At 41.3% G+C, this 12,890-nt stretch overlaps 1 long non-coding RNA gene across 1 annotated transcript; it reads left to right on the top strand.

The window, feature by feature from the left end:
• The first annotated feature begins 1,754 nt into the window (after nucleotides 1–1,754).
• On the top strand, nucleotides 1,755–12,684 carry LOC133221435 (uncharacterized). The gene is made up of 3 exons (XR_009728003.1): nucleotides 1,755–2,259; nucleotides 11,828–11,944; nucleotides 12,577–12,684. It is a non-coding gene; the product is annotated as an uncharacterized LOC133221435 (long non-coding RNA).
• The last annotated feature ends 206 nt before the right edge of the window (nucleotides 12,685–12,890 follow it).

Genomic DNA, 12,890 nt, shown 5'->3' with positions numbered 1-12,890 from the left:
GGTCTTGTATAGTTGTCCTGGTTCAAACAGGAGCTTTCCCAGTGGCAGCGTGAGCTCGCAGCCCAGAAAGCCCGCTGCATTCTGACCGGCACCATCAGCAGTGTGACCAGCAGGACAAGGGAGGTGATTATACCCCTCTACTTGGCTTTCATGAGACAAGCCCCCACCCCGGCAGTGCTGCATCTGGCTCTGGGGCTCCCAACACAAGAGGGACATGGACCTGCAGTCCAGAGGAGGGCTATGAAGGTACACAGAGGACTGGAGCACTGAGAGAGCTGGGCTTGTTCGGCCTGGAGCAGCTCCAGTGCCTACAGGGGGCCTAAAGAAAATTGGAGAGGGACTTTTTACATGGGCATGTAGAGGTGTAGGGCAAGGGATAATGGGTTTAAAATGAAAGAAGGGAGATTTAGATTAGACGCTAGGAAGAAGTTCTTCCTCATGAGGGTGCTGAGGCACTGGCACAGGGTGCCCAGAGAAGCTGTGGCTGCCCCATCCCTGGCAGTGTTCAAGGCCAAGCTGAATGGGGCTTGGAGCAACCTGCTCTAGCGGAAGGTGTACCTTCCTATGGCAGGGGTTGGAACTGGATGAGCTTTAAGGTCCCTTGCAACACAAATCATTCTATGATTTTGTGATTCTAAGCCAAAATCCCCAGTCCAGAGCCCCTGAACAGGAGCACTGCAGAAAATGAGTGACATGATCAGTGAAGCATAGGGTCAGGTTCATGAGCCACAGCATGAAGTACTGACCTGCCTCACTGTATCACAGCCCTCTGAAAGTAATGCAACATGAGAATGAAGCAACTTGTTTGTGATGTGAAAGGAGTGAGCCAGTGAAAAACAGATGAGTGTGTGCAGAAACCCAAGGAGTAGTTTATCAGGATAATAGATACCAAAGAAATCTTGTTCAGGCGAACTGTGCCAGAGGCCAGGTACTCCCCTTATGGGTTGAAGAGGGCATTTAAAGCTTCAGGGTACAGTCATGAGTGTCACATCACCACCTCTTAATGGAGTAACACCTGGGCTTTGGAGCAAACGGATGTTGAAAGTTGCATGTCCTTAAATGAACAGTCTTGGGTGAGAGGTAGCAGGCAATACAGCAAAAAAGAAAACACACCCATTTCTTCCATTCTGTTTAACTATATTCATTATCCAAAACTTCCAATTATTCTCAGCAGATTTTAATCCATCGCTCCTTTCTGATTCCCCCAGATGACATCCTTAGTGAACTAATGATAAGTAGATTTCCCTTCTGGGGTTGCACCTGCTTGCAAATAGCCTAAATGGAACTAAGATCTGCATTTGTGATAATTTACTTTTACTGACTAATATATCTATATATATTAAGTTCCACTCTTGGAGCCTCATCCTGAGGAAAAGCACCCACACATCCTCAAGAGAACTCTTTTTAGGAGCAGCACCAAGCTGCAGAATCTCTAGCCCCAGCAATAATCTCCCACAGTGGCCAGTAATAGCACATATTTCATCAGCTGTCATGTGTTTTTCCAGGGAGTGGCAATGTGTGATTCATTTCAGATGCGAGTGTCTGCTAAAGCATATTTTGAGAAGTCGAGGCAGGAAGTTGCACTGAACCACATTGCCATGGAAATACTCACTGGGGAAGGAGGACACAAATAAAACCAGTGAAACTTGCTAGTCATTTTAAGGATGTTACCATCTGTTGCATGCACATCAAATAAAGGGTGCCCGCACCAGGAATATTTCCATCTTTTCAAGAAAAAGCTTTGGGCAGGAATCTATCCACTTGAAAGATACAAGCCAATATAGGATAGTTTTCAGATGCTTCTCTAATTAGAAAAGACAGAAACATAGGTGTCTGGGTGTTAGAAAACAGTTTTGGGGCTATGCAGCAATTAACTTGGGGGCTTTGAAGACTATTATCAAAACTGGCTGCAAATAGGAGACATTTGGGATTGAACATCCACCTTGAGCATTCAGTCTTTGTGGAAACGCCCTTCAGGTGTACTGCAGTCAAAACACGTGCCTCTGTGGGATGCCAGCAGGGAGAACATCATATTGGAGAAATACACATTTGACTGTGGTCTGTGTTGGGATCTGTCTGCCACACACTCCATCTCCTGAGCATGAAGTGCATCACTTCTGCATTAGAAGATTCTCTGCATTACTGCTGCATGAGAAGACCGTCTTACAGAAGAAAGAGCAGAAGGAGAAAACCAGAAACTTTTTACTTCTTGGGCAACATGCTTTTTGGTATAGGGTAAGATTTGGCTACTTCGTTTAAGTAAATAAGTGAGACAATTGACATGAGAACTTCACAGCCACAACTTAAGAAATCAGTAATGCACAGAAGTGGGTAGTAACACAAAAGATAGTAGTCTGAAAGGAAAAAAAACAGCAGGATAGTTGGGTGTGAAATTCCCCAAGTGTAATGCTAAGGTAATAAAACATTGAGCAGGCCACCACAAGATGTCAGCATTGCAGAATGGTTATTTCTGCCAGGTACAGGAAAGGGCTTTGCATCCTACCAGCGTTTAGCAGTACTTTGTTTTGTTTTGTATCGTGGCATAATATGGCCTTATCTTTTTAGCCATTGGCACAGGGCTGTAAGTCCAAAATTGGCTGCAAAGGAGGGTTTCGTAATGGCAATACTTTTTTGTCTCATCCTCTATCCTAAAAAGCTTTTCTAAGTGCATTCACAGGGCTGGTATTAACAGCAGTACTAATGGCACATAATGCCTTGTAGCTGTCATGAGTTCTTTGGGGCTGCATTCAGCCTGGCTGGAAAGTGCTCACTGAAATTCTGCCCGCATATTGGTGAGTCAGGAGGTTGTCCAGAGCTCCCTGCTGCTGCATGCTAGAGCTTTTAAAATCCTCACACTGGCTGGAGAAGGGTCTGCTGGCTTCAGTTCTTCTGTGGAGGAAATGGGAAGAAAGTGTGAAATTGTTTTGGGCTTCTATTTAGGAAAAAAAGAATACTTGGGTAGCGAATCTTTTTTAAGGTGTCCAGCAGCATAAGCCAAATCACCAGCCAAAGAACAAACTTCTTTTCCCCCTGCCCCGTTTCTTTCTGCTAGAATAAAAGATCTGAGCAGCAGTTTTTGTTTGTTTCAGATCAGCTCTCCAGCCTCATTTGTGTTTCACATTAAAATTCATCAGCTGTTTTGGTGGGATGATCTGCAGTTTTTGCCTGTAGCATTCAGTCCTCCAAAACATTTCCTGTTGCACACAACAGCTTTCTGACTCTCCTGCTGCTGCGGCTGTCATCAGCCCTGCCATGCTGCCAGCAGCTAGGGACAGGCTTAGAAAAGAGAGAGTGGCTGTGTCCTGCTCAGGAGAGACCAAAGGGAGTGTGCAGGAAGCAAGGGGGGGCCCTGTGAGTTCATAGCAGCCAGAGCACTGTTCTGCTGCATTTCTTCACCTGTTTACATGGGCCAAGCCCATTCGGCCCTTGGCAGCAGTGATAGGAAAGTGACATCTTTAACCACTTGAAGATTTTGCTAGTGAGATGAGTTTGGTCACTATTTAGAGGCTGTCTTATAGTGTCAGGCTCATCTCTGCTACCTCTAGGGACCAATATGAGGAAAAAATGGTTTACGTCTGGATCTTTTAATCCCTTTGAAGGACAGTTGGAGCGTGCCACACTGGGATGCAGAAGGAGGCAGATGTGTGCAGTATAACTCAGCATAGCCTTTTTGCTGTAACTCAGCCAGATCTTGGTGCTTTTAAGTACTGAGAGGGAGAAACAGTATCCTAACTGCCTTCCTTTGGCATGTGTGTTGTGGCACAGGGCTCCCTTCTGTCACTGTGAAAGCTCTCATCGCTAATGGATGTGGTTTAGGGTAGAGTGACTGTAAATTTCTAAACATTTATGAAAACCTTGTGATTATTTGATGATTTCACCATGATTTTAAGAAAATAGAAAGGGTAGGCTGGGATCATGTTTCATCAATTGTGGCTCCCTAAAGAGTCATCTTGTGATTTCTCCAACAATAACATGGAGGACAGTTTGCATGAAGCTGCATGAACCAAATGCTTCTAACTTTAAACTGTAGATGAGATGGCAGCCACAGAACATTATTTCTTTTACAGTAATAAAAAATGAAGACTTGGGAATAGATAACGTTTCTTGTGTGTCTCAAAAGTCTTTTTTCCATAATAGCTGATTATGAACCATCTGGGCTCATTAATGTTTTATCAAAAACCAGCTGACTGCTGTATTGTTCAAGCTATTCAGTAGCAGGCCTTCTTCATTAATTAGCCAAAAGGAATGGAACAGGAATTCCAGTTGTTCAGTTCTGAAAGAGAGATGGAGCTGACCATTCGCAGGTGATCAGAACAGGACCTACAGAGTCAAACTGTATTAAAATAACAAATAATTAGGATTTTTTTTTTCAGTGGAACATTACAAACAGAGGATACCTGTCACTGAGCCTCCAAAAAATGAGGCACTTCACCTCTGTGTCTCTGCACACATACACCTTTCCGAGTGTAAGCACTGTAGCAGGGCTCTTTAAAATACGACTGTACAGCACATAGCACTGTTTAAAGTGTAGTTGCACAGTGCCTAGTACAAGAGGCAGCTAGGTACAACTGATTGTAAATGATTACACAATACATATTGATCTAATAAATAGTACTTCCACTCATAGTTGTTCTACTGTCACATTTTTAGGTCAGTAAAAAACATGATCCTAAAGTTAGTGCAGTTCATATCAATTTTGTTATTTACAGACATCCTTAAAGTTACAGAGAATGGGAGAACTAAGAAAAGCATATCTAAAGAATGCGTAGACTGTAGGACAAAACTGGCAAAACAAGAGGAGTTAAATGGCCTTCAGGGAAGAGCCTGTGACTGAAGCTGCCTGGAGAGAGGAAAGCTGACTGTCAGAACAGTTTTCTTCTATCAGCTCCCCACCTTTATTCTGGTTCGCATAATTCCTCTAGCATCCCTGGAATGGGTGTGTATGCCCTCAAAAGCACTCCCTATCCCACTGCAGGAGCAAATGGTTTGGGCAGAAGTTGCCAAAGAACCTGCAGTGTGTGATTGCTGTTCCTCACGAGGCAGACGGCCGGATGGTGTTTGTATTACACTGACACAGAACTGGAGCGCGGCTGTAGTCAAACCTCACAAGATGTTCCGAAGCTAACATTAGTATTTCATTGGATAACAACAGACACATTTTCATCTACTACATTTGTAGCAATAGCTTTGTCATGATTTAAAACAAATGTTGTCTCTCCCTTTTGTTTTTTGTGCCTCCTTTGTTTTATTTCCCAGTTAATTTGAAACTCCTTAGCCACCATTCTCACTACCTGCTGTCAGCTCTATCTCTTTCAGAACTGAACAACTGCAGTTCCTGTTCCAGGGCAATTTGAAAGGGCTTTGTCCAGGAGAACAAAGTAAATGCATTTTTAAGTACCCACAAAGAGATTGAGAATTTTGTCTAGAGACCTACAGCCTACAAAAGTAGCACATGCACTGAGGAGAAGACCACAAGTGGCAAAGCCAGAGGCCCCAGAGGGTCCTGAGGACCTGCGAGGCTGCATTACTACTACAAGGTGAGTCAGGGCAGCTTTCCAAGGTCTGCAGCAGGAGCTTCCAGGGGCTCTCTATACCTTCTGCTGTGGAAATGCATGCTGCAAGGGAGGACAAAAGGGAAAATACACCTTATTTCTCACAGGGCTGACAGTTCAGCCCTGATGGTATTGAAACCAAGGCTCCATGGTTCTTCTTAAAGCCATTTAAATTTCCAGCTTGCTATTGCTGCTCTCCAGTTTCAGCGCTTGAAGGGTTTTCTTAGCAATGACACTGGGGTAAGAGCATACCTGGTTTTTCCCTACTAACGGGAAGCAGGATGAAAAGAACACAGTTCTTTTTGAAACAATGAGCAAGGGCTGTCAAGTGGCTGAAAAGTGTGTGGGCTCGTCATTGCATGGGAGTTTCTTCTATTATATGCAAGTGTTGCCCCAAAAGACAGCAAGGTCAGTTCTCTGTCTCTTGACAGACAAACCTGTTCTCTCTGAGAATTAAAAATGCATTTTATTTTCCTCTATCATAGACTGAAACTGGTGTTCTTGCTGCTTACACTGCCTGTGTTTGTCTGAACAACACACTGATTTGAGCGAGTAGCATCAAGTAACCTTGTGTGGACTACTCTCTTTGCAACCAGGAGACAGGAATGTGCTTCCTTCTCCAGAACTGGTCGTAGTCAGCTTGAGCTGGGGCTTATTTGGTTCTTACCGTCAGGCCTCACCACTGCCAATACACCACAGTGTGAGAGTGCAGTTTCTAAGAGAGAAGGAAGACCAGCTGTGTCCTGAAAGGAAGTGTTTGTGTGAAAGGAAACTGTGAGCAACCAGTACTGGGAAAGCATGAACTGCAGTCATTCTTTTAGCTAGGACCTTGTGACAGTGCATTTCAATACTGAGAATCTTATTTCAACAAACATATATTCGTTGCTCTCTTTCCCTTCCCCGATCATTTCAGACAATCCCCATTGGTATGAAGACCAAAGCATTCACATGAGCATCAACTTTAGGGAGCTCTGCAGCTAGAAAAAAATATAGTGAAGCTCCTACTATGGCCTTTCTTGCAGTGTGTCTTGCAGGTCTCTTCCAGTTTCTGTTATTCACAAAAGGTGAGACTATAATATCTGTGAGTTCCCTATCCTCCATCAACTTTAGCTGAAGTTTTACTCTGTCTTCAAAACGGAAGGGAGCAAGTTAAGAATAGGCATCCTCTGGTAACTAGAGAACTCATTTTGCTCTAACTGACCTGCTTGTGGTGCTTTTTCTTAAGCAAATTCCTCAGTAGAAGTTTCTGCCATGAAAGGACTTAAAAATTTGGTGCAGTGTTTTTGAACTTCATGAGAAAATTGATTGTCTCATCCAAAATACCTATATAGCTATTATATAGCTCTAGTTGCTTTCACAAGATTGGTTTCATTGGCTGAAGTACAAGTAACACTGAATACAAGTATCTCTTGAGTTCACTCCATCTTCAGTCTGTCAATGACTGAAATAATAACAAACCTAAGAGTAAACAAAACAGTAAATCTTTCTCAGCTATTAGACAGGTTCTCATCTATTGATAGATCTACATAATCTTCCTTGCTCTAGGCAGCAATCTAGACATTGCACACATACCCTCATAAAACCGAAAGAGGAAAGGATTTTTCAAGGCATGTACTGCAGTAATTCAGACTAGATTTACTGCAGCCTTTTATCATGGCTTCCTGGTTTTTTTCCAAAGCAAGTTAGAAAGTAAGAAATTTGTAATTTAGGAAAGCAGTTTTTATTGAAGTTTTAATAAAGAAAACCAATGTTAACTACACAAAAAAAAACCCTTATTTTCAGGTTCTCTGGTCTCAGTAAAATATCAAATGAACCATCAACTCAGAAAATCCTTAAGCAGTGCCTAACACTTAAAGAAAGACAGCGATTCCCAAGGTCTGTGAAACTACAGACAGAAACATCAGCTGATGTTCTTACACAACATTTCGTTTCCCAGGAATTTATTATTGTTCCAAGATCCTGTAAAAACTTCCATAAATGAGCCCACAGAGTCAAATTCGCAGTTAACTTAAGCCTCCATTATACTCAGCTCAGTAGAGCAATGCAGATTTACCTCAAATGAGGGTTTGCACACAGCAATTTCTAACATTTCCTTTGGTACAGAGTAAGCAAAGATACAAATCCATAAGTATACAGCAGAATTGGGTAGCTGGCCAGCATAAAACTCAGCATAACCCCACATATGCTTATGCATCCCCTGCACAAGAGGGTGTCTAAGTTAAAAATCAACAAATTGAGCATGGGGAACAATGTTTGCAAGAGGAAAGGAATGTAACAGAGGCATAAAAAAGAAGAAAAAGAAGGCAAGACGTGTCAGTTACGATGCAGAGTAAGCTTTGCTCAGCTGTCAGTGGTTTTCTTCATGTTGTGATGGTCTGAATCACTCTGCAGTAAACAAAAGGACTTTAAAATAAAGGTTACTGTAAATTAATAGGCAACTGACCTTAAACACAAACTGAATGCAAGGTCTATACCAGTAAAGCTTACCCGACCCTTCTATAGGGCAGAACAGCCTGTTTTGTCTCAGTAGCACTGACCACATTGTCGGTACTTGGCATGTCATTAGTTCAAGGGCCCATCCGGAGAAATTGACTCCATACCCATTTCTCTGTAAGAGGAGTTCCTACTGCCTTACGTGTTCGTGATTAGGGCACCAATAAGGAACACACTGTGCCATCTTCCTCTCCCTTTTATGAGTATGACAAAAATATTACTGCTTCTGTGAACTGGGGTTTTCCCAGCAACTTGAACTAAACACTGGTTATTTCAGGTGCCATTTTAAGCACATTAGTTCTCTTATGAAATTAAACAGCAGTGAAGTGATTCCCACTGACATGATGAACGAGTTCCAAAGTTCTTCACCCAATATAGAACCAAAATGGCTGGATTTCAAAAATCAGAAGCTGATTCTTGCCTGCTATAAAAACTTGTTTTTCTTTCAGTCTCTATCCTTATTCCTCCATGTACAGCAGCAGAGGATATTTTGTGTGGTAACAGATTTATTGATCCAATTTTCCCAGCTCTTCCTGGAACTTCCATGCTCCCTCCCACCAAATCTTTGCACACACTGAGCTTAGGAAGTGCTGCAGAACTGCAGTCAGGACTTATAGGTTGGTCAGGAATTACACTCACTGTACTCCCATGTTTTTCAAGATCCTAATCCATCTGTATTGCATCTTATATACATATGGTGACATGGTGTGACGTAGTTGAAATCTCACTGGCAGAGCTGTCCTGAATCACCATCTCTAAGGGAGAAAACACATGAATACCATTTCCTTCCAGTTATTTATTTTATCCAGTAAATACTCTGTTTCCACGTTTTTTAAAGGTGTTTTATGACTATGTGGTTTGTGGTTTCCACATTCATGGTAAAAGCGTAACATTTATGCTGCACATCTGTCTACTAAAAACTGCTTTTAAAAAACAACTTCTAGCTGTAAATGAATTTCATCAGCTTACCCTGGCCCTGCCCCAGTGTCAGGCATAACAGCCATGTGACAGTGCTGTATAGTGAGTGCAGGTAAACAACTGGAACATTGCACAACTATAGGACAGACTGTAAGAGTGATGAACAAGGCTTCTGGCAGATGGAAGTTCTTTCATACTTGCCATTTTGGGAAGTGTAAAACGCACAGATCACTACAGCAGCTAGACTTAAAAGATGAAGATGCTTACAACCCTTGGGAAAAAGTCAGGGTGCTCTATGACCTTTTGCAAGTATGGTTTATTAACATCCAACTAATTGGTTACAGAGACAAAAATAATAAATCAACTTGTGCACCAAGGTGCTCCAACATTGTTACAGGTTTTTGGAGTAAAAGAAGAAACCAGGAACAATCCTGACTACAGAAAGTTGTCTCAAAAATCTGGAAGTCAGTGATAATTCTAACACATGAGATACCTTTCTTCATTCTGAAATCACTAATGCCCTATCCAAACAAACAACAAATTCAGCATTTAGCAGCTTTGCGTATGCAATACCTCACACATGTGGTATGTATTTCCAGTCCTGGAACTAGTAAAATACTGTTAACATAAATACAAGACTGCCTGATTCTCAGGGATACCAGCCATCTCCAAGGTGTGGCACTGAAGGAGCTCATCACCTCTTGTGGATCAACCTCCCAAACATTCTCATAAACTTTTATACAGTTCTGGTTCATACAACAAAACCATCAAATCCATAATTCATATATGACAGGAACTGCTTAAAATAATTATTTAACATATGGCAACTATGTATGTGGAAAATCTCTTATTGCTTTCAAAAGCTGCAGCAAGAACAGTATCTAAGAACTCAGCAGTACAACAATACATTTGGTGGTAAGGTACAGCATTTACCAAGTTTCAACAGAGAAGCCAGACAACATGTGCAGTTTCTTATGAACCCACAGCTGCTGGAGTAAGTTGCACCCACCAGTAGCTAGAAAATAGAAAGGATGAGTTAGTGAATCCTGTGACTTTATTTATAGTAGGCATAATCCATGAATGAAAACACACTCAACCAAAAAAAAAACCTTTTTCTCAAACTTCACTCCTTTGAATAGCACCATCTGACTCTATAGCCCTTGCAAGATGTATTCAGTTGTGGAAAAGTTGGATTTCATCTTTCCCTTTTGTACGCAAAAAGTGCTGTATTGAATAAAACAATATATGCTGGAAACGTCCTGCTCTGCAAAGCTGGGCATCAGGAGGCAACAGAAGAGATGCACAAAAGCAGATGCAAGGACACTGATCAGGAGCATACTGATCAGACAGAGCTCATGTACGTTTCCATAGCATGCCACCCTTACCACGCCTGACTCCAGAGTGCAAATGGGAGGAAAGTCTTGCTCAGAGTAAAGGAAAACATACAGAAGTAGGTCATGCTGTTTAGAGGGAAAGTTTTTAACTAAATCTTAGGCATGATTTGTCATTTAAAAGTTTGTTAGAATGGACTGTTTTTCTATTCTTCAGATTGTTTTTAATAAAGAGAAATGGAATGCTGAATAAGGACTGTTAGACATGAGGGGGCACATAGAAACAGGACTGTAAACAGCTGAGGCATGGGAATGGGTGAGGTTAGGTTGGCTTTTGGTTGGGTTTTCTGGGACCTGCCCTGGACCCTTGTGCAATCCAAAAGTTGCCCCTGGTTGTACATTCCAGACCCGTAAAATTGTGTTCTTTTTTGTCCAGTGATCTGGCTTCAACAGTAAACTGCCAAATAATAAGGTGACTGTTTGCAAACAGCACCTCCTCCAGAGGCCAGGTTTTAAAAGCAGAAACCCTGCTTCCAGTCCTTAAAAAAAAAACCCTTCTTGATGGAAGAACAGCTCTTTAGGATGTTTCCTTATCACAGTTTTGGCTGGTTTTGCTCTTCTTTACAAGCATCTAATTTTCTAAGCTCTGTATACAGAACCTAAGTACTTTGCTGGATATGAAAGAAGTACATCAGTGCTGGCAAATCAACACAAAGCATATCTCAGAGAGCAGAGATACAGAAAGAAAAGCAGTGATTAATGGGGTATCTCAGTTCCACTCAGTCTAAGGGGCCCTTTATGCTACCAAGAGTAGCCTCCTAAACAAGTGACACTGTTTCATAACCCCCCTGTAACAAGTGTTAAGCCTGCAAAACTGGAAGCAGAGCTGTAAGTTCCTGCTTCTATGACCACTATTTCCCTGGATTTTTTTTTGCTTTCTTTGCTATGTAATTTCAAAACTGAGCCAGTGTTTTAAGACCCAAAGGCTCAGTTTTGGCTGCTTAGCTGTTCCATCATCTATCTTGATATAAATTCATTGTGAGTGGCTTACTCTGAAGGGATTCACAAAGAAAGGCAATGCTAAATGAGTGCTTCTCAAACTGCCCTCCCAAATCATATTTAGTAATGTTTATATGGTTATCAAATAAGAAAGCTGTAACAGCAGGCAATGGGCATCAGGAAATTTTAAGACTTATCTATTGAGCTGAACAGCTTGGGGATCACTACTGCATATGAAAGGAAGCAGTAGTTGCCCAGTATGTTCTTTTCACGATACAGAGTAGAAACAGGGGAGGGAAAAGTCCCTCTATGTCAGTTATTAAAAACAGTCTTAATTATATTGCAGAAAGCTACTGCAAATTGTGCACACATTAACACATACAAAGTTTTGGGGAAGAAAAATTACCAAAATTTCATATTTTAACAAGAATAACTGTATAGAGTATATTAAGGTTTGTGATAATGAATATATTTTTATGCAGAAATACACAGAGATAACATCAAGACAGTTTTCTTCCACTTCTTAATATACAGATGACAGAAGCTTAACGACTAAACCAAAACAATACAGAAGTAAGCAAGGACAACTATGCTGCTGTCAGAAACATGGGGTCAGAGGATCATTCACAACTGGTCATACCGTGTTTGCAGGTGTGTCAAGAGATTTACAAAAGGAGCTACTACTTGGGCAATGATTTTTACTTCATGTATTTAAGAAATGCCCTGGATTATTCTCATGCATTATTTTTCTGGAGCTGATAGTGAAATTCTGCAGTTTACCTTCTTGATATGGGAATTTTGCTGAGGAATTTTTGTATAAGGCAGTAAGCCAAATAAATGCTTCTTCTCATTATGTATTTTAGATATTTTAGACTGTAAAATAAACAGCAACACTGCCAGTCCGAGTTCCCAAACATCAAAACCACCAAATATGAATTTCATTTAAAACCTGTTGATTTTAATGCATGGCAATACTGTGCCTTTTGACAACTAACTCTTTAATTTCAGGTGCTATCAACTATTAGTTCACCTGTCAAAGTACGGGGAAATCCCCTCATACACAGAAAATACAAACCCAGCAATCAGATCAGACAGTAATCACAGTAGCTGCCAAATATGATGATGACCAAGTTTACTGCATCGTCCACAAATATTGTTCCCTTTTGTTTATTTCCCCTACCCTATTTTGTTGCTAAATGAGTGTTAGTTTTAGTATAAATGGTAACTACTGACAGCAAGGATAATTAGAAATTTCGACTAATTTCTTTGCCATATTTTGATAGTACAAGAATAAAACACAGGAAGGGAACAAGCCACGAAGAGATCCTTACTTTCCTCGAAAAGCCAAACAGCCCCCAGAAGTTAAGCTTTCCTTTGGAATCAAAGCCCAGATTTTGTCTTTATAATTGATGTGAAGCTCACCTTGTTGCAAGTTGCTGGCATTGTAGTGAAGTATTTAAAAGACATATTAAACAGAAAGAGTAATGCTGACTTCTTTGGTAATAAGTTACAGAAATGATACTGAGGCAGAGTTCCTAGGCAAAGGGAAAAATAGTGAAAAAGCATTCATCTCCCTCTAAGAATATGGAGCATCAAG

This window comes from Neopsephotus bourkii, unplaced genomic scaffold (assembly GCF_033783945.1).
Source record: "Neopsephotus bourkii isolate Nb327-2 ecotype Australia unplaced genomic scaffold, CSIRO-AGI_Nbou_v1 NB_1539, whole genome shotgun sequence".
NCBI classification, from domain to species: domain Eukaryota; kingdom Metazoa; phylum Chordata; class Aves; order Psittaciformes; family Psittacidae; genus Neopsephotus; species Neopsephotus bourkii.
The sequence above is the reverse complement of the archived record's forward strand: the minus strand, read 5'-3'. Positions and strand labels throughout refer to the sequence as shown.